At 45.1% G+C, this 26410-nt stretch overlaps 1 protein-coding gene across 2 annotated transcripts in view; it reads left to right on the forward strand.

The window, feature by feature from the left end:
- The window catches only part of RIMBP2 (RIMS binding protein 2), a 312406-nt gene that overhangs the window by 173623 nt on the left and 112373 nt on the right, over positions 1-26410 (forward strand). For both annotated transcript variants that reach the window (XM_088828097.1, XM_088828096.1), the window contains exons 2-3: positions 10133-10222; positions 18201-18323. The gene's annotated coding sequence lies outside the window, so the exon portion shown is untranslated. The remainder of the gene's footprint in view (positions 1-10132; positions 10223-18200; positions 18324-26410) is intronic.

Genomic DNA, 26410 nt, shown 5'->3' on the forward strand with positions numbered 1-26410 from the left:
GGAGTCTGCTGCTTGTTGGTTGGGGACCAAATGCAGCATTGTTTTCACCTAGGAGACCAGTTTTCTGAAGTGGCTCTCCATGAGGGAGATACTCTTCCAACAGGAGAACTTCATGGAGAAATGATTGGGGAATAACCTTTCTTCTCTCATGGCACTTCAGGTTCTGTTGCTGGAGGGACTGGTGACAAATTTTTTAAAGTTGAGGGTTTACCTATTTTTTATATTTCACATTAGATATATACGGTATGTGACCTTTCGTGTCTGGCTTCTTTCACTTAGCATGATGTTTTTGAGGTTCATTCGCCTTGTAGTGTATGTCAATGCTTCATTCCCTTTTATGGCTGAATGATATGCCATTCATTGGAGAGACTGCACTTCATTTATGTGTCCATCTCTCTGGGTTGTTTTCACCTTTTGGGCATTGCAAATAGCACTGCTGCAAACATATATGTACAAGGATTTCTTTGAACATCTGTTTTCAGTTCTTTTCGGCTGTATTTCTTTGTTGTTGTTGTTGAGTTGCTAAGTCATGTCCGACTCTTTGTGACTCTATGAACTGCAGCACACCAGACCTCTCTGTGCTTCACTATCTCCCAGAGGTTGCTCAAACTCATGTCCATTGAATTAGTGATGCCATCCAACCATCTCATCCTCTGTCACCACCTTCTCTGACTGCCTTCAGTCTTTCCCAGCATCAGGGTCTTTTCCAATGAATTGTCTGTTTGCATCAGGTGGCCAAAGTATTAGAGCTTCAGCTTCAGCATCAGTCCTTCCAATTAATATTCACGGTTGCTTTCCTTTAAGATTGACTGATTTGATCTTCTTGCTGTCCAAGGGACTCTCAAGAGTCTTCTCCAGCACCACAATTTGAAAGCTTCAGTTCTTTGGCTCTCAGCCTTCTTTATGGTCCAACTCTTCCATCCGTACATGACTACTGGAAAAACCATAACTTTCAGTCCAGTTCAGTCACTCAGTCATGTCCGACTCTTTGTGACCCCATGAACCGCAGCACACCAGGCCTCCCTGTCCATGACCAACTCCCAGAGTTCACCCAAACTCATGTCCATTGAGTTGGTGATGCCATCCAACCATCTCGTCCTCTGTTATCCCCTCCTCCTCCTGAAGAATTACTGGGTTATATGGTAGTTCTGTTTAAACTTCCTTCCTGTAGTCATCCATAGGTGGACAGGGTCCTGAACAAAAGCATTTTGGTTTAACGTTCAGGCAAAGGGGCAGGGTTTCCTGAGGCAGGCCACTATGTATGAACAGTATCCTTTTAGTGAACAAAGACAATGGGAAGCGAAAGTTAAAGTAAAAGAAACAGATCCAACATGGAGTCAAAACTGGCTCTTCTCTGTAACACAGTCCCACCATTTTTGGTAGAGAAGAGCTATCTTTGGAGGCAGCCTGGGTTCTGATAATAGTGACCAATGGGGACCAAGCATCAATTTCACTAAATTTATTTTTAACAAACATTAGTAGGACCAAGCCCACATTGTTGAGGTGGTTTAGTTGCTAAGTTGTGTTTTAGTCTTGTGACTCCATGGACTGTGGCCAGCCAGGCTCCTCTGTCCTTAGGATTTTCCAGGCTAGAATACAGGAGTGGATTGCCATTTCCTTCTCCAGGGGATCTTCCTGACCCAGGGATTGAACCCAGGTCTCCTGCACTGCTGGCAGATTCTTTACCAACTGAGCTACCAGGGAAGCCCTGGCACATTGTAGGTACTTATAAATTAATGCAATACAATTACTTGAGAGAAGCCTTTTTTCAAATGCAAATGTTTCTCTGGGTCATGAACTTACATTAGAACCTGTTTAGTGTGATATATTTTTCCATTTCAGCTGGTCTCTAACCTATATTAGAAAAATAGCTTTTAAATGGCACAGTATGCTTCTCTGTAATTGCATTATTGGCATATGGACGATGCCTGAATATCAAACAGGTCAAGGAATTGCATGTATCATAGTGAAAGCAAATGCACATTTATGGATTTTTCTGAATGCAGAAGGGGACTTGGAGATGTAGATTTGTCTCTCCCTGCCCTGAATCCCAGAGCATTATAGGAAAACAGAGGCAGCCCCTTTATTGGCAAAATAATCATTCGTATACAAATTGCCCTTTACAGATTGCAAAGTGTGCTTATATGCATTATCTCTTTTTTTTAAAAAAATATATTGGCGTATAGTTGATTTACAATGCTGTGTTAGTTTCAGGTGTGCAGCAAAGTGGATCAGTTATATATATACATATATCCACTCGTTTTTAGATTCTTTCCCCATATGTAGGCCAATACAAAGTCTTGAGTAGAATTCCCTGTTCTATACAGAAGTTTCTTATTCGTTATCTATTTTGTATCTCATTTAAATTGCCAGGAATGCACAGAATATTAAAGAATTTGCCCAGAACCACACTTGGTAAATGTTAGAATTAGGTAGCAAACCCAGGTCCTCTGAGTTCCAATGTTTCCTCCAAAGCCTGTGATGATTTAGAGAGCTGTCCTGGGCCTTGACCACAAGGAGCAGGAGTGGGGCTCAGCAATGGTCAGAACCCTGGACAGGAGCAGAGCAGAGGAAGCTCCTTCCATTCTGTATTTATCACTTCCCCCTTTCCTTGTGGCTCTCACCCTAGGCTCACTGTCCTACACTCCTGTTCCCTTTCTTTGCTTCCTTTTTTCCAATCACTTCATCTTCCCTGTCCATGCCTTTAGCCTAGAACCACTCAGGAAGACTTTTCAGAAAGAAAAATATTATCAAGCACATCCCAGTGTTGATTTTAATTGTTTTTACTATATATTGTTATAATTGATGATTACATCATTCTTACATAATATAATTTTATTAGACTTGCACATTACACAACATAGTCTTTAATATATTTGAATACAATATGATTATATATTTATAATTCATAATATAATTATATGTGCCCAGTGATAAGCCAGTGATAAAACTGGTTTATAAATGTTTACAGCTTTTCTAAACCGTAAAGCCAACATGAATGAACAGATTAGAAAGAAACAAATGAGTGAAGCCACAGATTTCAAGATCCAAACTTATTGTAACTTGATGTGTCAGATGATACTATTTTACTTAAACTGATTTTTTTTTGTAAGTATAATGCCCTTTGACAGTTGCCTGAAAGTTGATGCAATGTTCCTATTGCTGATCCCTTTCAAACTCCTACAATATCTTTGATTCTTAAGCACAAGTGAAGGTGTGTGGCTTTCACTGTGCATGAAAACATCATTTACATTAGACTTTGTTGTCTTTTCATTATCTTGGGGCAGTCAAGATGCTAATTCTTCAAGTCAGTGCAGATACACACACACACACACACACACTCACTCACACACTCACACAAATGCAGACATTAAAATTTAGTATGGGGACTTCCCTGGTGGCCCAGTGGCTCAGACTCCAGGTTCTCAATGCAGCATGCTTGGGTTCAATCCCTGGTCAGGGAACTAGATCCACATGCTGCAGCTGAGTCTACATGCCACAGCTAAGACCCAACACAGCCAAATGAATAAATAATAAATATTTTTTAAAAATTCAGTACTGAGTGGTAAGGAGGCATGGAATATGCTCAAATTTATTCTTTTCAGATTTCACAGAAATAAAAAAAAAATACCATTTTTTTTCATAGACCACCCCCAAGACTGTATCTGCAGCCTACAGCCTGAGGAACACTGTCCCAGATCTCTCAGAATCCCCACTCCTCCCAGCTGGAGGCATTTCTGAGCCCATTGACAGTTTTCAGGACCAGAAAAGCTGCAGGACCTTGTTCTTCAGAAAAAGAATGTGGGGTGTTAGGGTGCGGGGATCAGTGTGATCCAGTGCTCATGAGCATCCCCACCTGGGCTCAAATCCCTCTCCTCCATCTGCTACGTGGAAGCTACTTATTCAGGTTACTTAACTCTTGGTGCCTTAGTTCCCTTGTGCACCAAGCAGGGAAAGCAATGTACACCTCATAGGGATGTTATGAGAATTGGATGAGCTTTTAGAAATAAGAAGAAGAAAGCAAAGGGCTTAGATCAGCTCCTGGTTCAGAGTAGAAGCTCCATGAATTGAAGCTGCAGAGAAATTGAATGTTCATTCATCTCCCCTCAAGTGTTCTCATCCCGAAAGTGCTTTGTGCTCCTCTCCTGCCCCTTGCTATTTCCCAGCGTGCCTGTTTTCGTCTCCTGCTGCTTGTGTGAGCATGACTGCCTGCAGCTGTAACTGAATTTCCCTGGAGGGTCTATCCCCTCCAACATCCATTTACTTGCAGTGGAAAGATGGAGTCGCTGGTTTTTGTTCCCTCCCACACTGCTGCTTCCAAAGCCTGTATCTTCACTTTCCCATGGTTGCCCGTGTCCCTAGGAGGTTCATCTTTGTCTCACTCCTCCTTTTCAACCTAATGTTCTTCCAAGAACGATCACCTCTCAGTTTCTGGACCTCTTTCTCTCCTATCAGTCACAAGGTGACCTCTGCTAGTCCATCCTCAGCACCTCTCTTTTTATTTCTATTTTATTTAAAAAATTTTTAAAACTTTAAAAAATTGAATGTAGTTGATTTACAGTGTTTCAGGTATACAGCAAAGTGATACAGGTAAATATATATATATATATATTCTTTTTCAGATGCTTTCCCATTATAGGTTATTATGAGATATTGAATATAGTTCCCTGTGCTGCGCAGTAGATCCGTACTGTTTTCTATTTCATATATTTATTGTCGTTCGGTAGCTCAGTTCTGTCTGACTCTTTGAGACCTCATGGACTGTAGCCCACCAGGTTCCTCTGTCCGTGGGGTTTTCCAAGCAAGAATACTGGAGTGGGTTTCTGTTTCCTTCTTCAGGGCATCTTCCTGACCCAGGGATCAAACTCATGTCTCCTGCATCTCCTGCATTAGCAGGCAGATCTTTACCACTGAGCTGCTGCTGCTAAGTCACTTCAGTCGTGTCTGACTCTGTGCGACCCCATAGACGGAAGCCCACCAGGCTCCCCCATCCCTGGGATTCTCCAGGCAAGAACACTGGAGTGGGTTGCCATTTCCTTCTCCAATGTGTGAAAGTGAAAAGTGAAAGTGAAGTCGCTCAGTCGTGTCCGACCCTTAGCGACCCCACGGACTGCAGCCTACCAGGCTCCTCCATCCATGGGATTTTCCAGGCAAGAGTGCTGGAGTGGCTTGCCATTGCCTTCTCCGCTACCGGTGTGTAAATGTTAATCCCAAGTTTATCCCTCTCTATCTTTCCCCTTTGTTAACCGTAAGTTTGTTTTCTGCGTCTGTGAGTCTGCTTCTATTTTGTAAGTTTATTCATATCATTTTTTTTAGATTCCACATATAAGTGATATCATATGATACTTGACTTTCTCTTTCTGCCTTACTTCATTTAGTATAATAGTCTCTAGGTCCATCCATATTGCTGCAAATGGCATTATTACGTTCTTTTTTATGGCTAAGTAATATTTCACTGAACATATTTACCACATCTTTATCCACTCATCTGCCAATGCACATTTAGTTTGCTTCCATGGTTTGACTGTTGTAAATAGTGCTGCTTTGAACGTTGTGGTGCATGTATTTTTCTGAATTACAGTTTTCTCCAGATATATGTCCAGGAGTGGGATTGATGGATCATATGGCGACTCTGTTTTTAGTTTTTTAAGGACATCCACACTGTCTTCCTTAGTGGCTGCACCAATTTACATACGCACCAACAGTGTAGGAAGGTTCTCTCTCAGCACCTCTCCTGGAGGTCATGGGAAACATTTTCAATGTCTCAACCACTAAACATCTTTGGTCCTCACCTGGCTTGGGCAACAATTGATGCTGGGAACTGTCATTTTCAAGTTTGTGCTTCCTTAGCTTCTAGGACATCGCACACTTGTTTCCCATCACTCCTGACCATCCCTTTGCAGGAGCCTCTTCTTCTGCCTGTTTTAACATCTCTGTTTCTCTCACTCTGTCCTGGGTCCTCCCTTTAGTCTCACTGGCAGTTTGCACTTAATCCCATGACTCAGGCTTCAGGGGTCACTGGCTTCAGAATTCTTCAGCTCAGATGCCAGAGCTTTCTTATCAGCCTGCTGGGAGTTCATCCTAACCTCCAAATGTTTATCTGCAAAGCGGAAATAAAGACCATGCCCTTTCCTACCTGTGGTTATGGATAACTAGATTCAACAAACCATGCATTTTGATTCCTACAGGGTAGACCCTGTCTCATGCATCCACTGTTTGGTGAATCCTAAGCCCTCTTACCTGGATGGCTTTAAATGTAAAGTATCCAAGATCCGGTCTGCTCCCAACACGATGCTGAGACTCTCTCAAGGACAGGGAAGCTGGACCATTTGCCAGGAAGCGAACAGTTACACAAAGGCTGGTTTTCCTCTCTTCACAATCATTATTTCAGGTCAAGAAGACGGAGCTTAGAGGGTGATTTCATACAGCTGGTGCTCGGAAAGTTCTTTGTTATCACAGTCCTGGTGATGCATGAGTCACTGGCTTTGCATCTCCAGGCAGTGGGCGTTGCTGTCAAATTCAATTCCTGGGTCCTCGGATGTGCCCAGTAGTCAACAGTGTCAAACCCCCAGCACAGGAGACGCCAGAGGGGCACAGATCACTCTGTGGCAGGGAGGTGTGTGTGCACACCTGTGATCTGGGCACTGGCGTGACCGGCCGCCTTTACCCCAGGCTGTGAAAAGCCTCGTTACTCAGCAGGAATGTCAGATTATATTAAGTCCACCCCATCCTCCTCCTCCTCCTCCTCCTCCTTCTCCTGTGAATTGTCATAGCTCGTGCACCCGCGCCTGTTGGCGAGTCTCATTTTGTCGTGTTGCAACTAAAAGCCCACATCTTTGGGGGGCCTTCTGGTCTCAAGCATGCGACCAGTATGTAAGGTGTTCTATCTCTTGCTTAGCGGCCCTTCCTTGGTGGTGCTGATTAATCCAGAAGGGCTAGATTTCATTGGAGCGGTGACAGCTTCCCCAGGTGGGCAGCTCTGGTCCTGCACGGTGTCAATGATGAAAGCTTCCAGGGTAAGTCTTCCTGCTTCTCAGCATCTTCATAGGACTGGAAGCCTGAGCAGTAGGCATTTTCTGCATTTTCCCCTAAGCAATCCAAGAAACATGCATGTCTGAGGAGCACCCATGCCCTGTTACTCCGAGGGGTGGGGAGGACCAATGTCTGCTGTCACTGCGGCATTGAGGGCGAGGCCACGTGCCCCCTGCCACCTCTGGGCTTTTTCAGGGCTAAATGACAAGTCTGGATAAATGAGACGCTATAATTTGGCAAGCAAATCACTTAGTCCGTGTAGCTCAAGTGGCATCTTTCTTCACTATTCTCTGGGCTTTTACCTGGACAATTTGGGTGCTGAATAGGTTCTTTCAGCATCACTGTGTGAGGGGGTTTGGCCTCTGCTAAGCTGTTTGCTGTGGAGCAGAGAATTGCTTGGGGTTGAGTTTGCTTCTCAGCAGCTCTTTCTGTTCCTAGTTCCTTGAGGTGGGAGAACCGGTACAGTAAGTGGTACCCCGAGTGCAGAATCATGCTTGGACCAATTTGGGGGAAGAGATGGCCATGTACACCCCTCCCTCCCCTTTTACCTGGTGATATTGTGGATTGGTGCTTCCTGGACTGGATTTAGATCCTGGGCTTTTTTCTCTTGAAGATTGATTTCATCAGGTTAAGCAGCTGACCTTGAATCACTGAGGTGGAACAGAGATGAAATTGATGGATGCAACTTTCCTACAACCACCAGAAAACTGGATGAAAGAGCCAGCCCTGCTTCTCTTGCTGATGTTGCCTTCTTGCAGTCTACTCTTCTAGGGGAGGGGCAGAGGAAGGCGATGGCAGGAACTGAGTGGGTGGTTATGGCAGATTGTGGAAGGTGTGCAGTGTGAGAGTGGTGCCTCCAGTAGGGAAGGTGAGCCCTGCTTGAGCCGCCATCGTGTGCAGGGAAATGCTCGGTACGCTAGGAGAACCATCTCATTTAGTCCTCCCGATGGTTGCTGAGTAGGTGCTTCCACATCCTTCTGTGAGTGTAGAGATACCAGGAAACCTGCCCGAGGTCATAGGGCTTACCCGTGAACCAGCTTGAATTTGTATTTAGACAGAATGACCTCAGGACTGACATTCTAAGCCCTCCTTAAAGTTTTTCCTGGGTTCTTCCCTGGCTGTCCAGTGGTTAAGACCTCACCTTCCAATGCAGGGGGTATGGGTTCAATCCCCGACCTGGAGTTAAGATCCCACATGACTCATGGCCAAAAACCCAAGACATAAAATAGAAGCAATATTGTAACAAATTCAATAAAGACTTTAAAAATGGCCCATGTTAAAAATACTTTAAAAAATAATATAGTAATATCAACTCCTGCTTTAAAAAAAAAAAGTTTCTCCCGTAATTCTCTGAGATATGGTTGCCTTTATTTCACCTTGGGGTATCCAAGACTTCCAAGGTCAAGAGTGAGGGGTTTGGGTGAGTGTACCTATCCCTTGTGATTGCCAGTGGTTCTCACGTGGAATGTCCCACAATGTCTTCAGGTCCCTCAAGGAGCCGGCAGGGGATTACATTGTGGTTGCATTATGTAAGAAAGGGGGAAATGAATTTATGCCTTTGGGAACATCTCAGAGGAGGGAAGCAGTTTCTCATAGGCTGGGGATCATTGTTCTCTAGGACCAAACACAGAAGATGCCATAGAGGCGAGGAGACTGTAATGACTGTGGCCTAGGGTAAGGGACTTGACTGAAACATAGGACCTGAAAACAGCAGGGGACCCTTTCTCCTTGTGGGAGGTGTCTGTAACCCTATGGTTCCTGTTCCTTTCTTATCGTGAGTGTGAATGAGCCCAAGTTCAGACCTCTTGAAGTATTACAGAGGAGATTCCCAAGTCAATTCAGATGTGGGTGATCCCCAGATAGGAACTCACTTAGGAGACGAACAGAGAACACACTTGAAGAATCCAGCAAAGAAACCTGCAGACCTGACTGCTGTCACCTTCCACCGTGGGACACTAACTGTCCCTGTTGCTTCTTCCTTGCGCTTTTTAATGGGTGTCATTCTTTTCCTTTGTGAGAACCCTCAACTTGCTCCCTGATGTGTCATTTTCAGGTCACTTCATTATTTTTATTTCTTCTGGAGTCAATTCATCCTGGTTACTGATTCTGTTAAGTCTCTTCAGCAGTGTGAGTTTTCTTTCTGTGTTTTGGAATTTCTGTTTTCAGACTCATCTTTTATAGAAGAATTTTACCCCGTGTCTCTCTTTCCTTGTCTGTGTTCACTCTCTGCTCTTGTCTTCTCTGTCATTCTGTACCATCCCATGGGTGCTCCTAGTCTTGAATTGGGTTCTATTATTGGTAGCTCAGAGTCCCTGCACAGGTGATACCACTGAGCCAGTGGGTCTGGACTCCCTGCCTCTGCACTGCACTACCTTGTCTGTGCCAGAGCTCTGGGCAGCCTTCTTTGGGAGTTGGGGACTTGACCTCAGCCTTGGTTCAGGCAGTACCTTGGCTCAAGTCTCTAGCCTCAGGTAGGACACTTTCACTTCTTCATAGCCTAAAATAATTGGACTCCTAATTTTGCCTGCCTGGAAAATTAGGCGGAGGAGAGGACTCAGAATAATCTGGACTCAGAATCTGGTGAGTCCCAGGAGTTCCACTCATGACATGTGCTCCAGCCTTCAATAGTCCTCATAGATTTTTTTTTTTTTGCCTTCTTTTTGAGCAAGACAAACCTCTGTTTTCTGTATTGTTTATTACGGCAATATGTTTGGAGCAGTGCTTGTGAGGAAAGGGGCCAGGTCAGAGCTTGACATAAACTCCAGATGAAGAGCAGTTCTGTTGCCTCTTTAGGACACAAGGGTGCAGTGCAGGTCAGCACACAATGTATCAGATGTGATTTATCTTCTGGACACTTCACTACAGGCTTTATAGATATTATTTTATTATCCACTCATAGCATCATCGTAAAGTATCACTCCTCCCGTTTTATAGAGTCGGAAACTCATGGCTTGGAAAGAGGAAAAGAAACGCATCCCACACCACAAGGCTTGTGAATCACAGAATCACACCCAACCCCAATCTGATTTCAAATCAGAACCCTTCACCCCCATCCGGGTGTTAGGATGTTATCTCACAATGCCCTTTCCTTTTGTTCTAGGAAAATGTACTTAAGGAAGCTGCCCAAGGAGACCATCGCCTGAGGCCCCATTATGCAGGCCTTCCCGCAAAGGCCCGCCATCTCGACAAGGTAACTGGCCACCACCATAGACAGGCCACTGTGAGCTGGAGTGTCAGGGAGGAGCCCAGGGAAGGTAGAAGGGGATGACTCACTGAACTCCACCCAAACGAGAGTGGTTGGGACCCTGGTCACACCTCTTCTATATTATCATGTGGCCACTGCACAAAGCCCTAGAGAAATGTCTCATTTGCGGTCTGCTAGGCATCCCCACGAAGAGGTTTATTCAGTCACATAGGGGCCAGAACAAAACTTCCCATGTCCTCTCCCCCAAACCATTGCCTCTCCTCATTTTTCTCATCCCAGTAAATGGCCATCCCTCCAACTGCGCAGGCCTAGATGCTCTGAGTGATCCTTTAAGGTTCCTTTACACCTCACTCTCTGACCGCCCCCCGCCCTCCCGTTTCCAATCCCACTGTGTCCCACAAGCACAGGCTGCCATTTTCTCCTGCCTGAGTGGTGAAGCAATCTCCTAACTGGCCTGCCTACATCCCTTCTCAATGTCCTGCAATCAGTTTCCAGCATGATCTAGAGTGATCCTGTGGCTCAAACCAGACTGTGTTGCTCCTCAGAGTAAAAACCTTCTCCCCAAATAACAGCAAAACTCCTCCCTGTGGTGCCGTCTTGCTCAGCCTTGTCATCTGCCTCTCCATCTTTGATTCCTGAAGTTCTGTTCACGCTGACCTTCTTTTTGGTCCTCAGACTACCACGCTGGTCTCAGTGTGCCATGACTCTCTCTGCTTAGAACTCTGCTCCCTCCTTTCCAAATAGCCCCCAGCCTCTTGCTCCTCACGGTGAATTGCCGCCTCAGCTAGACCTTCACTGCCTCCAGCTACTCGTCCCCTTCCTTTAATTATGTGGCTTCACTCAGCTTTTATCTGCCTGTGTGTCTCATCACTTTGCTGGGTGATCACACCTCTGCTTATGTGTCTGTCTGTCCACCCTGCAATAATGTCAGCTCCTAGGCAGCAGAGGTCTTTGCCATCTTATTCATCACAGTATCCCCAGTACCTACTTCAGGACACATCGCAGCTGCTAAGTGAATATTAGTTAACCATCAGTTGGTGGTTTGAAATTGCTAATTGCTTAACTTTCCATAATTACAGAATGTTTATTTCAAAGAATAACTGAGTCCTAACAATTTAATATAAAAATAGAGCTTTTTTGATTTTACACTTCTTTTCATGCCTTCCTGTTTGCCCTGGCCCCCTCCCCCCTTATTTAAGGAAAAAATATCTGCTTTTCAGGAAATAAGAAGTGTTGGAGAGGATGTGAAGACATTGGAGCCCTTGTGCCCTGTTGGTGGGAATATAAAAGGGGGCAGTGGCTACGGAAAGCAGGATGGCAGATCCTTAACAAATTAAGAATAGAATTACTCCATGATCCAGCAATTTCACTTCTGGAGATATACCCCAAAGGATTAAAAACAGGATAAAGAAGAGATATTTGTCCTTTCATGTTTATAGCAGCATTATTCACAACAGCCAAAAGATGGAAGCAACCCAAGTGACCATCTATGAATGAATATTATCAAATGTTATATAAGAAGCAGTATATGTGTGTGTGTGTGTGTGTGTGTGTGTGTGTGTACATATATGGGTAGATTTATTTTTATAACATCTTACCGAAAAACCCTAACGAACTTTTTGGCCAACCCTATTGAGTGGGAGGCCATGCCCTCTTCCAGGGGTTCTTCTTAACCCAGGGATTGAACCCGCGTCTCTTAAGTCTCCTGCATTGGCAGGTGGGTTCTTTACCACTAGTGCCACCTGGGAATTAATTATACATACACACAATGGACTATTATTACTCAACCTTAAAGTGAAGGAAGTTCTGGCACCTTCTGCAACATGGATGGACCTTGAAGACATTATGTTCAGTGAAATAAGCACGTCCAGAAGGACAAATACTATGATTCCACTCATGTAAAGTTCCTAGAGGAGTCAGATTCATAGAGACAGAAAAGTAGGGTAGAGGGAGGCAGGGGCTTAGAGTAGGGGGAGGGGAGGGGGAGTTAGTGTCTAAGGGGGACAGAGTTTCAGTTTGGGAAGATGAAAAGTTTGGGAGATGGGTGTTAGTGATGGCTCCACAACAGTGTGAGCATACTTCATGCCACTGAGCTGTACACTCGAAAACATTAAGACAGTAAATTTGATGTCATGTGTGTGTGTTAGTCACTCAGTTGTGTCCGACTCTTTGTAACCCCACAGACTGCAGCCCACCAGGCTCCTCTGTCCATGGGATTCTCTGGGCAAGAACTGGAGTAGGTAGCTATTTCCTTCTCCAGGGGATCTTCCTAACCCAGGGATCGAACCCAGGTCTCCTGCATTGCAGGCAAATTCTTTACCATCTGAGCCACCAGAAAGCCCCATATTATGTGTATTTTACTGTAATTTTATAAAAAAGATGTGCTTTCAGTACGACTCCAACTCTCCCTTTAAACCCCTTCCTCCATATTCCTGCCAGCCCCTTTGCCTTCTGTCCTCTTTCCTTTCCAAACCTGCTCTCAGGAAAGGTTCTGATAAACTCACGTACCCTGAGGTGTGAATCCATAATGAGGCTTGGTGACCTTCTCAGCCCTGGCATCTTTTTACTTAAACAAAAACAGAAATGAAAAATAATGGTGATGTTTTGGGTATCAGAAGCAAGCTAACCACAGGGCTGGGGGGAGTTGGCTGGACGGAGGGTTGATCCTAGAATGACTTCCTTGCTTTCTCTAAGTTCACTCCATGTGGGCATCTGTCTGCTCCTCAGCTCGGCTCCTGCACCCGGAGTGCGAGTCCTCCTTGGTGAAGGCAGAGCCAGAGGAGACCAGTGGCGATGTCACCTATGCTGGTCAGTGGTGGCGGGGTGGGGTCCCAGGGTCAAGCATCACCAGCATCTAATTCCCAAACCTGGCTCTCCTGGCGCCCTGATGGGCACCCCTGCTCCCACAGAACTCTCACCAAAACCGACCTAATTTTTTTCATTAAGGTTTGAAACTCCTTCCCCTGCTGCCTTCACATCTTGACCTTTTAAGCTAAGCTTCAGGCCCAGAAAATGAGCTCCCTTCGGCATTGCAGAGGGCTGTGAAGGCATGGAGTGACTCACAGGCATATGCTGGAATAGCAAAGCTTGCAGAGAGGAGGTGGGGAACCTGGTGGTGCCATAGACATCATATTTGTCCTGCCCCTTCCCAGGCTTACAGGGCTGGGCATTCCCTGGGGGTGCCCGAGCAGGCTGTCTTCAGGGGAGTCACCGTGGGAAACAGCACGTCCCGAAAGACTGCCTTGGGAGACCAGTGTCTGTGTCGCAGGGTAACCTGGGGAGGTACAAGGGGTGGGTTGGTTCATGTTGATGGTGAAAGAATTCAACCACAGCACCAGATTCATTGGGGGGCGCCCCCGAGACCTATAGAAACACAAGGAAGTGTTTCTTCTGGTTCTCAGGAAGAAGTCTGGGAATTCCCAGTTCCCACAGCTGACTCAGACTGGATTTGCAATCTGCTTTTTAGTAGCCTTGATTAAGTACGCAAGATTAATGATCAGACCTCTTAATTATTAATGTACAGGAATACAGGGTCAGTGTCTTCCCCGAAGCCTGCCCAGAAGAGATTGCCTCTTAGGTGCAAAATTGGTTATTGAACTATTTAGAATATTGAGTTGAATTTTACTGGGTAGGCCTCCCTGTGGAATGAAACAAATGAACCAGGAATCCAGGACACAGTGCAAAGGATGGGTCAGTGCCCCTGATGCCTGCAAATCCAACTTTTTTTAATTGATTCCAAATTTTTTACTCACCTGGGTTCAAAGGAGCCCATTAAATTCTCCCCAAACTGGGTAGCCATTCTTATAGCCAGTTGGAGGTTCAGGCTACTTTCTCATTGAGTGTGTGGGGGCATGTGTGCTAAGTCGCTTCAATAGTGTCCAACTCTTTGTGACCCTATGGATTGTAGCCCATCAGGCTCCTCTGCCTATGAGATTCTCCAGGCAAGGATACTGAAGTCGGTTGTTACGCCCTCCTCCAGGGGATCTTCCTGACCCAGGAATGGGAACCAGGTCTCCTGCATTGCAGGCAGATTCTTTACCATCTGAGCCACCAGGGAAGTCTGGGAAAGAGTGGAGATTACCACAAACAGCATTTTTTTCATGGGAGAGGTTAGTCTTTGAGATTTCCAAGACCAATTTAAGCTCATGTTTTCAACACTTTCTTTTTCATCTCCTTTCTATATTGTGGAAACAATGGAACCAGACTGGTTAGTGTCAGAAGTCCTAGAATCACGGTGTCAGCAGGGCTGCACTCCTTCTGCAGGCTCCAGGAGAGAATCACGTTCTCATGTCTTCCAGCTTCTACAGGTGCCCTCATTCCTTGGCCCCTGGGCCCTTTCTCCATCTCCAAAGCTAGCAGGGTAGCACCTTCATATTGCATTCCTCTTATCATGCCCCTTGTCATTGCTACACTGGAGCCACTAAAATAATCCAGGACAATCTCAAGATCTTTAATCACTCCTTCCAAGTCTTTTTTGCATATGAGGCAACATTCACAGGCTCCAGGATTAGGATGTGGACTTCTTTATGGGTCTTAATTTAGCCTATCTTAGTCCATCCCCCGCTTCCCAAAATCAATCCCTTTGTCTACCCCATCCCTCCTAACCAACAAACTTTTTTTCCATTGTTGCAAACCAGGGAAGTGACCTTAATCATTCCATAATTATGACCATAAAGGGGACACGATGGAGAAAATTTAAGTCAAAGAAATGCAAAACCACGATTGTGGTGCGAGATGAAGTGTATTTGATGTATTAAAGCACAAGTACCAACAACTTGCAGGGCCTTCTCGTGGCCCAGAAGCCCTCTGCAGAGTCTTGCTCGTCCTCAGCTATCCTGTAAAGCATTGTCTTCAAAACAAATAAAACTCGGCGCTTTTTTATTTCCAACCAACAATTGCTTTCTGTTTTACTACCATGAACACAATATAAGGTACAATCAAAGCACAGCATTTTAGCTCCATGTGGGGTAAATGGGATTTATGGGTGGGCCTGACCCTCTAACGTCTGTCTGTTCTGTCCACCGTTGGCAACGTCCCTGCAGAAGCACAGGTCTGGCGGCTGCCAGTCAGTTTTCAGATTCACTTCTGGGTTGTGGTCTGTCTGCAGGTTGGGGATCGACTATTATTATTTTAATGTTTTTAAAAATATTTTTATTTTTTTTTGAAGTATAGTTAATTTTCAATGTTTTTAATTCCTATTATACAGCAAAGTGATTAGTTTATATATATGTATTCTGTTTTTAATAGTCTTTTCCATCATGGTTTATCATAGGGAGCTCAGCTGTTGTTCTATGATGACCTAGAGGGGTGGGATGGGCAGATGGGAGGGAGGCTCAACAGGGAGGGGATATATGTATACCTATAGCTAGCTGATCCATGGTTGTTGTACGGTAGAAACTAACACAACACTGTAAGGCAATTATCCTCCAATTAAAAATATATATATATATATAAATATATATATATAAAACCTATGATAAAACATAAAGGGGATTGGCTATTCTTGACCAAAGCCCTGGGCAGTGCCCCTGGCAGGATGATTCCTGACTGCCCTGTGCTCTTATAAGGGGCTGGATAATAACTAAATATACAGAAATAAATGAGGCCGGCAAATGGAACCTGAAACCCAAGTCAGCTTGCCTACAAAGTATGAGTTTGAGTTTCTTGGAAATACCTGACTTACATGGGCTTTGGCTATTCATTCTACTTCTCTACTCTGACAACAGGGAATTGGATCACTAAAGAAAATTCTGGTCCCATCAGAGCTTACATTCTAATGAGGCGCAACCCTGAGAAAAAATGTTAACTGCTCATATGATAATTTCAGATAGTAATAAATGCCCATGGAAAATAAAGCAGGGGAAAATGATGAGGGCGACGAAGATAGACAAGTAGGGAAGATATCGGTACCCCAAGGGCTTGTCTGAGGAGTGACATAATTGATGAGAAGGAGCCAGACTGGCAGAAAGTGGGGGTGGAGTGGGAGGTGGGCAGGTGTGTGCCACAATGGGAACAGCACGTGCAAAGGCCCTGGGGCAGGAATAAGCTTGGTTTGTTCAAGGGATTAAAAGAGGCCAAAGTGACTGAGCATGGTGGATGGTAACAGGTCAGATAAGAGAGGTGGGTAGGCCAGATGCTGCAGGACTTTGGGGCCACATCAGGAATTTGGACTTGATTTCAATTTCCATGGTAGCCCTGGGAGTTTTTAATCAGGGAGCAGCAAGATCTGACTTCTATTCTAGAAGGCTTCTGCTGGCTATAGTGCAAGACTGGACTCGGGGCTTTCAAATACTGTTCCCAAGTATAATTTCCTTGATTAGCCAGGACACAAGAAGCGAAGGCTTTCAGCAAACCTGGAGTTGAGGTTCAAATGTGAGTTCTGTTTAGTTTCAATAGGTTATGACATTTTCACCAGGTAGCATTTGAATTTTCCCCTGAGTTCATTGCTTGATGCATCACACTGTAGCAAAATGGCATGAAAATACTTCTGTGAATCAGACCTCTCCACGACCTCTTAATAACAGCTTCCCTGTAACCCTGCTCCATTTAGGAATGCCAAGTGGGAGCCTTCTTTTCTTTCTGTGCCACAGAAACTGTCAGGTTACACGAAGATTGTACATAAAGCATTTGAAACAGAAAGGACTTATGTAGCTACAAAAAAAAAAAACACATGACTTTGTGACAGTCTGTTATTGAAGCCATAATTCATGTTGTAATGTTTGGGGAGGAGGGGAAGAAATTAAAATTCCATGGTTGGAATAAAGCATGCTGCACAATGAAAAAATAATGGAGAAGAAATCAGGTAACTTCTCTCATCAAGGGCATGCCCTTTTCTGTTTCAAAGAAGCTAGAGGAGAGATTGAGGATTAGTAGAGCCTGGAGAATCCCATGGATGGAGGAGTCTGATGGGCTGCAGTCCATGGGGTCGCTAGGAGTCGGACACGACTGAGCGACTTCACTTTCACACATTGGAGAAGGAAATGGCAACCCACTCCAGTGTTCTTGCCTGGAGAATCCCAGGGACGGAGCAGCCTGGTGGGCTTCCGTCTATGGGGTCACACAGAGTTGGACACGACTGAAGTGACTTAGCAGCAGCAGCAGCAGCAGAGCCTCCCAGATAAGTTTTAAACATGGGAGTCCTGAGGGCTCTGGGCTGAAAATGGACATGGTTTCTGAGGTTATAGGAGCATCCATCATCCAAATACACGTGGTGCTTTGTTGCCATTTTTGTCCACTTTTATGACCGAGGTGAAATTTTAGGCAAAAGAATTTAGTATGGCTACACAAGTTGAGTAACATTTTGTGTCTGTTAGGACTTTCAGTTCAAAGAGACAGAAGACAATTCAAACTGACACAAGCAAACCAAGGGAATCTATTGGCCCAGTTAACTAGAAAGGAAAGCATTAGCTTCAGGCACAGCTTGATCTAGTTGCTCACACAATGTCATCAGGACCCTGCTTCTCCCTCTGCATCTCCATAGTCCATTCTCAGATGAGTTCTTCCCTCATGAATGCAAATGGCAGTGTAGCTCCAGCCTTTGTCTTTAATTTTCCAAGTACAGTGGGTGAATCTCTTCCCAGACTCCTACACAGTCTAATATCTCATTCTCCATGGATACTACTGGATTCTATGCCCCTCCTCTCCAAATCCTCACATCCAGGGATGGGGTTTTATTGATTGGCCAGGCCTCGGTCGCATCCCCAGACCTGATCCAATCACTGTGGCTGTGGTGAGGAGGGGTGGGATGAAGAGGGAAGCTGTGTGCTGATTGGCCAGCCCTTGGTCACACGTATTCACCCCAGCAGGAGTGGACCCACTACGAAGTCCAGGACTGAGGATGAAGGAGGGGAAGTCTCCAAAAAGAACTTAAAGGGGAAGTGACAGATGACAGCTGGGGACAAATACCCACTGCAGCTCCTGTGCATATTGTAAACGCCCCTTCTCTCCATCCTTGCTACTTTAGGTGAAAGCAGAGTATGCTCGGCTTAAACACACGCTCACCATAGTGACCAGAGAACGTGATTTGGCCGTGAAGGAGAAACACCAGCTCCAAGCCAAGCTGGAGAACCTAGAACAGGTCCTAAAGGTAGGACACGCTTCCACTTCCGCTTTCCCCGGGGGTCAGTGTGAGGAAGGAGGGGCCGCAGAATTCCAAAGCAGAGAGTGGTTGAAACTCCTTTTGAGTTTCAAAATCATAAAAATTCAGGGCTCTATGGGGCTGTTTTTACCCTTTCTGTGGTACACAAAGCAATAAATAACAAAATTTGAATGTTTCTGGAAGCGATCCCGTAAAACCAATTATGCATTTCCATTTCTTAGAATGTTAAACACAGCTGAGCAAGAGATGCTAGGCAGCACTCCGGAATGGAAATTGGGCTTAAGTTGAAGACCAGAGGTGTCTACATTGGTTTTTCAGATTTCATGAATTTTAAGCTGTTCTTCAGATGGTTAACGACCTTTGTTATAAAGAGAATAGCTAAGTCAGAAAATTGCTTTATCAAGCTGCAGGTAATTGGATAGCCTCATGCATTCCTGATGAGCTGGGATCTCCTTCAATATTTAATGGATGGGTTGATTTGCTTTTGATATTACTGAGTTAAGCTGAATGAATTCGTTGCCTTTTTTTTAAGTGTTAAAATTTTTATTGGATTCTGATAGTGGGGGAAAAATTAACATAAAAGGATAAAATAATCATCTGCAGTTCTACAATCTAGTACATAGATTAAGCATTTGTATTGCACAAGCACAGAACAGAGCTATGGTGCGCCCACCCACCGTCCTGCACGAGGAAGTGATTTTAACTCTACCTTTAGCTTATTTGGGGGGACTCAGATCCATGATTGGTAAGGACTAGGGTGAGGTGCGAAATGGATACAGGGTTTCTTTTGGAGGTGTTGAAAATGTTCTGGAATTAGCGTGATGATTACCAAACATTGTGAATGTACCGACACCTCTGAATTGTACACTTTAAGGGGTGAATTCTATGGTATGTGAATTACATCTCAATTTAAGAATGCACGTGCGTGCTCATGCTTAGTCGTGTCCAACTCTTTTCAACACTTTGGACTGTAGCCTGCCAGACTCCTCTGTGTATGTGAGTTTTCAGGCAAGAATACTAGAGTCGGTTGCCATTTCCTCCTCCAGGAGATCTTCCTGACCCAGGGATCAAACCCACATCTCCTGCATTGCAAGCAGATTCTTTACTTCTCAGCCATCGGTGAAGTCCCCAGTTTAAGAGTAAAGATGCCCTATTCTTTCTGCTGGCCCTAAAGGGGAACCACACCCTTGTGTGATTCAGGAGGTGACAGAGCCATGCCCAGTGGGGGTGGTGTCTGAGACGCCCCCGAGTGTCTGCCTGGCCCTCTCTGGAGGAAGGACCAAGGCTAACCCTGACCATGTTTCTTTTTACCCTTTGCTCTGAATTTAGAACATAGCCCTAATGGAGTGAGATGCCATGTAATTATTCATTTCAGGAGCTACCTGGACCACTGTGAGTTCTCTGAGGGCACAAACTGTGCTTCATTCAACTCTCTATCCTTAGAGGTTGGGAAAGGCGGTGTTTGGTGTTTGGTGGAGTCAGCGGAGGGTAGGCTGGGAAAGCAGAGTATACCCACGGGCTTTGCTAAGGTCTGTTGGAGTAAAGTCACTATGAAGGACAGTGTAAGGTAGAGGTTCTGGGTGTTCGTGCCTCCTGGGTGACTATGCCTGCAGGAGGCATTTGACAATCTGGAGACATTTTTGATGTATATGACTGGGGAGGGGGATATTGACATATCATGGGCAGAGGCCATGAGATGTTGTTAACCCTCCCACAATGTACAGGACTGCTTCCCCAGCAGAGAATTAAGTGGCCCAAAATGTCATTGGCACCAAGGTTGAGAAACTGTGTTAGCTTCTAATTGTTGCTGTAACAAATTGTCACAATGTAAAATAGATGTATTTTCTCTCTTTTTTGATGTGCAAAAGCTATTTATTTATTTAAAAAACTTTTTATTTTCTGTTGGGGTATAGGAGCTTCCCTGGTGGCTCAGACGGTAAAGAATCCGCCTTCTATGCAGGAGACCTGGGTTCGATCCCTGAGTTGGGAAGATCCTCTGGAGTAGGGTATGGGAACCCACCCCAGTGTTCTTGCCTGGAGAAACCCCATGGACAGAGAAGCCTGGTGGGCTTCAGTCTGTAGGGTTGCAAAGAGTCAGACACAACTGAGCAACTAAGCACAGCACAGCACATAGCTGATTAGGACTTCCCAAGCTAGTGGTAAAGAACCTACCTGCCAATGCAAGAGACAGATAAGAGATGTGGATTCGATCCCTGGGTCAGGAAGATCCCCTAGAGAACATGAACAGAGGAGCCTGGCAGGCTTTGATCCATAGGATCAGAGAGTCGGACACGAATGAATCGACTTAACGTATACACACACACATAGACGATTAACAAATAAAGTTGTAATAGCTTCAGGTGAACAGTGAAGGGATTCAGCCATACATATATATGTATCTGCTCTCCCCTCCCACCCAGGCTGCCACGTAACTCTGAACAGAGTTCTGGATGCTTGTTGGTTACCCACTTTAAATAAAGCAGTGTGCACATGTCCATCCCAAACTCCCTAACTATGCCCTCACTGAATCCTTCCCTTTAGCAACCGTAGGTTCATTCTCCAAGCCTGTGAGTCAACAAATATATTCTCTTACACTTCAGGAGGTCAGATCCAAAATGAGTCACATGGACTAAAATCAAGGTGTCAGTAGAACTGCCTGCCTCTCAGAAGGTTATGGGGAGACCGTTTCCGGCCGTCCCCACCTTCTGACAGCTGCTCCTGGTCCCTGCCCCTCCCTAAAAAGCAAGCAATTAGCATCTTCTCTCTTCTCAGACTTTTGCCTCCCTCATGTCAGGAACCTGTGATGACACTTGGTCCACTTGGACAATCTCCCCATCTCAACATTCTTAACTTAATCCCGGGGAAAATCCCTTTGTTTTGTAAGGTGACATAGTCCCAGGCCCCCCAGGGCTTGAGGGGTGGACCTCTTTGGGGAACATTATTCAGCCTGCTCCACCCTGGAGTGTTAGGGGGAGGTGACCAATAGGACCAATGCCACTTGTGAGCAGAGGAGGCCCCGTTTATAATTTCGGGGTGTGAAATTCCCTTCTGTGTCTCCTGCCTGCCTGCTGGGTTTCAGGCCAGTCTTTCCTCTCATCCAGAGTGGGTGAACGGCTGTGCATTCCCAGCTTTAGGGGCCCCACCACCCTTTTGTCTGACCTGGGGTTTGAGCCTCATCTCAGGGCCTTACACACATGGAGACACCTGAGTTCACATCCAGGTTCTGTCTGTGGTGCCCTGCAAACAGCCCTCTCCTTGGTTGCCCTCCGGTCCAGGGGGTACACACCAGGGCTGTCATCGGCGTTTGGTGGGGGCATAGACTGGGGAGGCGGACTATGCAGGAGCTGAGGGTAAGCTTGGGGACTTTGGGGGTGTGGAATCCCAGGGTCTGGGGAGCTGGACTGCGGTCCGTAAGGTGAGAGTGTGGGGTCTGGTTGGGCTCCTCCTTTTGGCTCCATTTCTAAGGGTGGAATTGGGTGATGAGACTTTAGCTGATGAGCAGGCCATGGACAGCCATCAGTGGACACGGTCACCTTTGTCACCAGGAAGGCGGCAAGAGCAGGAGAGGTCAGAGGCTCTGAGGGGTCCATGGGGACAAGGGACAGTGTTATGGGCCTGGGATTCTGGTCACTGCCTCCCCTTGGTCACCAGCTCCCACTACTGTTTTGTCCTATTCTTCACTTGGCGGCCAGAGCAATACTGTAAAAATAGAAATCAGATCCCAGCACCATCCTCAAACCATTCACATGCCCCTTCCTCCCGCCCCAGCTCACTTACCCAAAGCCTGGTGCCTTTACTGGCCTCAGCCCAGGCCATGCGGTCACCCTCAGCTCTTCGGACCCCTGTTCTCCACTCTCTGCCCTGATGCCATCCACTCCTAGCTCTATTTCTAGAACAAATCCAGGCACTGAGTTTTTTTTTTTTAATTTTTTATTTTATATTGGAATATAGCCAATTAACAATGTTGTGATAGCTTCAGGTAGACAGCAAAGGGACTCAGCCATACATATACATGTATCTATTCTCCCCCCAACTCTCCTCCCATCCAGGCTGCTGCATAACATGAAGCAGTTTCCAGTGCTATACAGGAGATCCTTGTTGGTTATCCATTTTAAATATAGCAGTGTGTACATGTCGATCCCAAACTCCTTCATAAAGTTCTTCTCCTCAGTACCCATGTAATGAGTGGATGAACCATGGGGCCCCCACAGGAGGGCTGAAATGTAGGACATGCCCGACCAGGCTTGCCTGGGACAGGGGCCTTATTGGAGGCAAACGGGGCTCTTTCTCAAAAGATTTGTGATCCATGCAAAAGAGGGAGACAAAAAAGATCTATCTGGAGATTAGAAGACGCATGTCCTTTGTAAGGGGGTTGATTCCATGGCAGTTGAAGGAAAATGCGTGTCTTGTGAATTTGCAAAACCCTATGGGACCTGCCCTTTTCTTACACTGAGCATTGAGAACCTTTTGGGCTGAGAACAGGAGGGAAAAAAACAGGGAGGTGACAATCAGGATAGAGCTGCTAAAATCCCTGGGCTCTTGGACAGAACCTGCTAAGCTTTGCTGCTTTCAAAGAACCACTCTCAAGCCAGGAAACTCCATGTTTTGTCAGAATTGCTTCAGCTTGGACCAGATGAAAACACCATGTTCTTCTGATAATTTGGTCATGGTAATAAAAGGGCTATTCAGAATTAGCCTTCTTTTCCAATTTGGTGAAAGTGAAAGTGTTTAAGGCTCAGTAGTGTCCGACTCTTTGCGACCCCATGGGCTGTGACCTGCTAGGCTCCTCTGTCTGTGGGATTTTCAAGGCAAGAATACTGGAGGGGATAGCCAATCCTTCTCCAGGGGATCTTCCCGACCCAGGGATCAAACCTGGGTCTCCTGTGTTGCAGGCAGATTCTTTACCATCTGAGCTACTAGAGAAGCCCATTTTATTATTTTTTAAAGATTTTTTTAATTGACATATAGTTGATTTACAATATTGTGCTAAATTCTATGTATGTGTTCTTTTCCATTATGGTTTATTACAGGATATTGAATAGAGTGCCCTGTGCTGTATAGTAGGACATTGTTATTTATTCATTCTCTATATACTAGTTGGCATCTGCTAACCTCAAACTCTCAATCCATTCCACACACCTCACCCCCACCTTTAGCCTTTTTTTTCCCCTTGAGCTGCAAAGACCATCAGTGGGCAATGGAGAAGGGAGGAGGTGATTGCCATGCTGAGCTGAGATGCAGCTGACTTGGCTTAGAAAACGCTATCATTTCTGTTAACTCGGGTAAAATGTTGACTTTGCATTTCCAGAAGTTCCTGGACGTCCCCACAACTCCTGGAGTGTGATGTACGGTCTAAGGTTGTCATTGATTTGAATTAAATTAAATCCCCAGACTGGTGTTGGTCAACCTAATTTGCTGAGAACCAGAGAGAACTCTGTTCATGGGATTCTCCAGGCAAGAATACTGGCATGGGTACCATGCCTTTGTCAGACATGACTGAAGCAATTTAACACACACACACACACAAAGAAAACTTGCCCAGTGAGGGGGAATTTGGGTGGTGTAGGATTCCAGCCTCAGCATACCTGCAGCAGAACCTGGACCACATGGCTGACCCCTGACCCTCCTCTGGGAGAAGCAAAGATGCTGTGCTGCTGGTTTGGGATAGGAACTAGTGACCAGCTCACAGAATCACTTCATGTCTTTTTTTTTACTAAATTGTGAATATGTAGCTGCTAAGTCGTGTCCGACTCTTTGTGACCCCGTGGACTATAGCCTGCCAGGTTCCCCTGTCCATGGGATTCTGCAGGCAAGAATACTGGAGTGGGTTGCCATTTCCTTCTCTGAATTGTGAATGGAACCTATCTTTTCCTTCAAAATACAAAAGCTGTTTGTGAAACTAAGATAAGATTGAATATGTGGCTGTTTTCTAAGACAATCCAATTAGAATAATGCTGAAACTGTCTAGAATCCCCTGCACTAACCAAACGGATAATATTTTACCAGATTTGAATTTGTTCTGATTTTTATACTTTTAAAAATAATAGGGACTTCGCTGGGTGATGCAGTGGCTAAGATTCTGTACTCCCAATGCAGGGGACCCAGATTCAATCGCTGGTTGGGGAACTAGATCCCACATGCTGCAACTAAAAGTTCACATACTGCAAATCCAACACAGTCAAATAAATCAATAAAAATTTTAAAATAAAAAGTAAAAATAATAATTGATGAATTCACTGTCTGCATATATATTTTTATCATGCTTATTTCCCAGAATGTCATCAAATCACAAAAAACTGTCACGTGTAATAGGACATGCACAGATAATATGAATGGAAGGAGAAAATTCAGACAAAGAGAAAGAAGAATTCAGATTCACCAGCTTGGAAGTTAGACATAGTTACTCTAAAATCTAATTTGGCCTGCATCTCCATGCAGCCTGGATATAAAGGGAAATAGAAACAATTATGTAATTCGCATTCCTTAGAGAAAGGAACCTACTGTTTCCCCAGAAAAACAAAGCATGGAAAACGAAATGTGATGGTCTTACTTTGAATGGAATGAAACGTGATGGTCTTACTTAGAATGGAACGAAACGTGATGGTCTTACTTAGAATGTTATGTTAGAGGAGGATACAGAACAATATAGTAGAAAATACCTTCTGAAGCATCTTCATAGCAACTGAGGGGCAATTTTCCCATGTGCCTTTCTTTTGGGGTGTTGGAAATAAGCATGATTAAACAATATAAATGTGGATAGTGAATTCATCAATTATTATTTTTACTTTTGATTTTAAAACTTTTATTTATTTGTTTGACTGTATTAGGTTTGCAGTATGTGAACTCTTAGTTGCAGCATGTGGGATCTAATTCCTCAAACAGGAAGTAACCTGGGCCCCCTGCCATGGGAGCACAGAGTCTTAGCCACTGCACCACCCAGGCAAGTCCCTATTATTTCTAGAGACATGTGGATTCCTCAGGCCATTGTCTTGAGCTGTTAGCAGGGAAAACTGGGGAGAATCATTAAAGCCAGATTTCCTACACTTAGGAAGAACCCAAGAAGTGTTCTTTGCGGTGGGAATTGAAGAGGAAAATTAATGTTCCTGGACCCATTTCTGGTATATGGAATTAAAAATACCAAGAGATGAGACTTCTGTGGTGGTCCAGTGGCTAAGATACCAAGTTCCCAAAGCTGGGGGCCCGGGTTCAATGCCGGGTCAGGGAGCTAGATCCCACATACTGCAACTAAAGATTCCGCGTGTGCCACAGCTAGGACCCAACATAGTCAAACAGATAAATAAAAATATTTTTAAAAAATACCATGGGATGGAAAACATCAGAGTCTGAACAAAGGTGAGATGAGGTTGGGAATTGCCGCACCCTCAGCCTCCTCATCAGGGGAAAAAGATGTACCTGAACATCTCAACAGAGGTCTCCACAGCTGGAACAAAGCATGGTGTCCCTGGCTTGTGGGTGTTTATTGCATGACCACTCATTCATTCACACTTGCCACTTGAGCACTGCTTGTGTTCCAGGCCCAGTTCCCCACAGCAGGGATTGCTGTAGTTACAAAACCGAGGCAATGGAAACAGTTCATGCAGAAAAAGACAAGCATTTGTAACATGATGTCAGGCAGCAATAAATGCTTAGAAGAAGAATAAATTAGAGCCAGGCAGTAGAGAGTGACGTAGTGACCCTTCAGAAATGTAGCTGGAAATGACAAGGTTCTAGTGTACAGCACATGGAAATATATTCAACATCCTATGATAAACCATCATGGAAAAGAATATGAAAAAGCATGTAAATATACGTATAACTGAATCACTTTGCTGTATAGCAGAAATTAACACAGCGTTGTAAATCAGCTACATGAGAACGAGTGGCTGGGAGGCGTCCTGTCCACTGAGACACGTCCACTGAGCAGAGCTTCTCAATGAAGTGGGGGGAAGGGCTTGTCAACTTTCAGGGGCGGGGCACCAGGCAGGTGGAGAGATGGGAGGATTCCAGACAGGTCCAAGGATCAGCCAGATGGCTGGTGAGCAAGGAGGGAAGGGCGGGAGTTGGAAATGAAGCTT

Source organism: Moschus berezovskii, chromosome 19, assembly GCF_049115385.1.
Source record: "Moschus berezovskii isolate FMDL1 chromosome 19, NW_MosBer_1.0, whole genome shotgun sequence".
Classification (NCBI taxonomy): Eukaryota; Metazoa; Chordata; class Mammalia; order Artiodactyla; family Moschidae; genus Moschus; species Moschus berezovskii.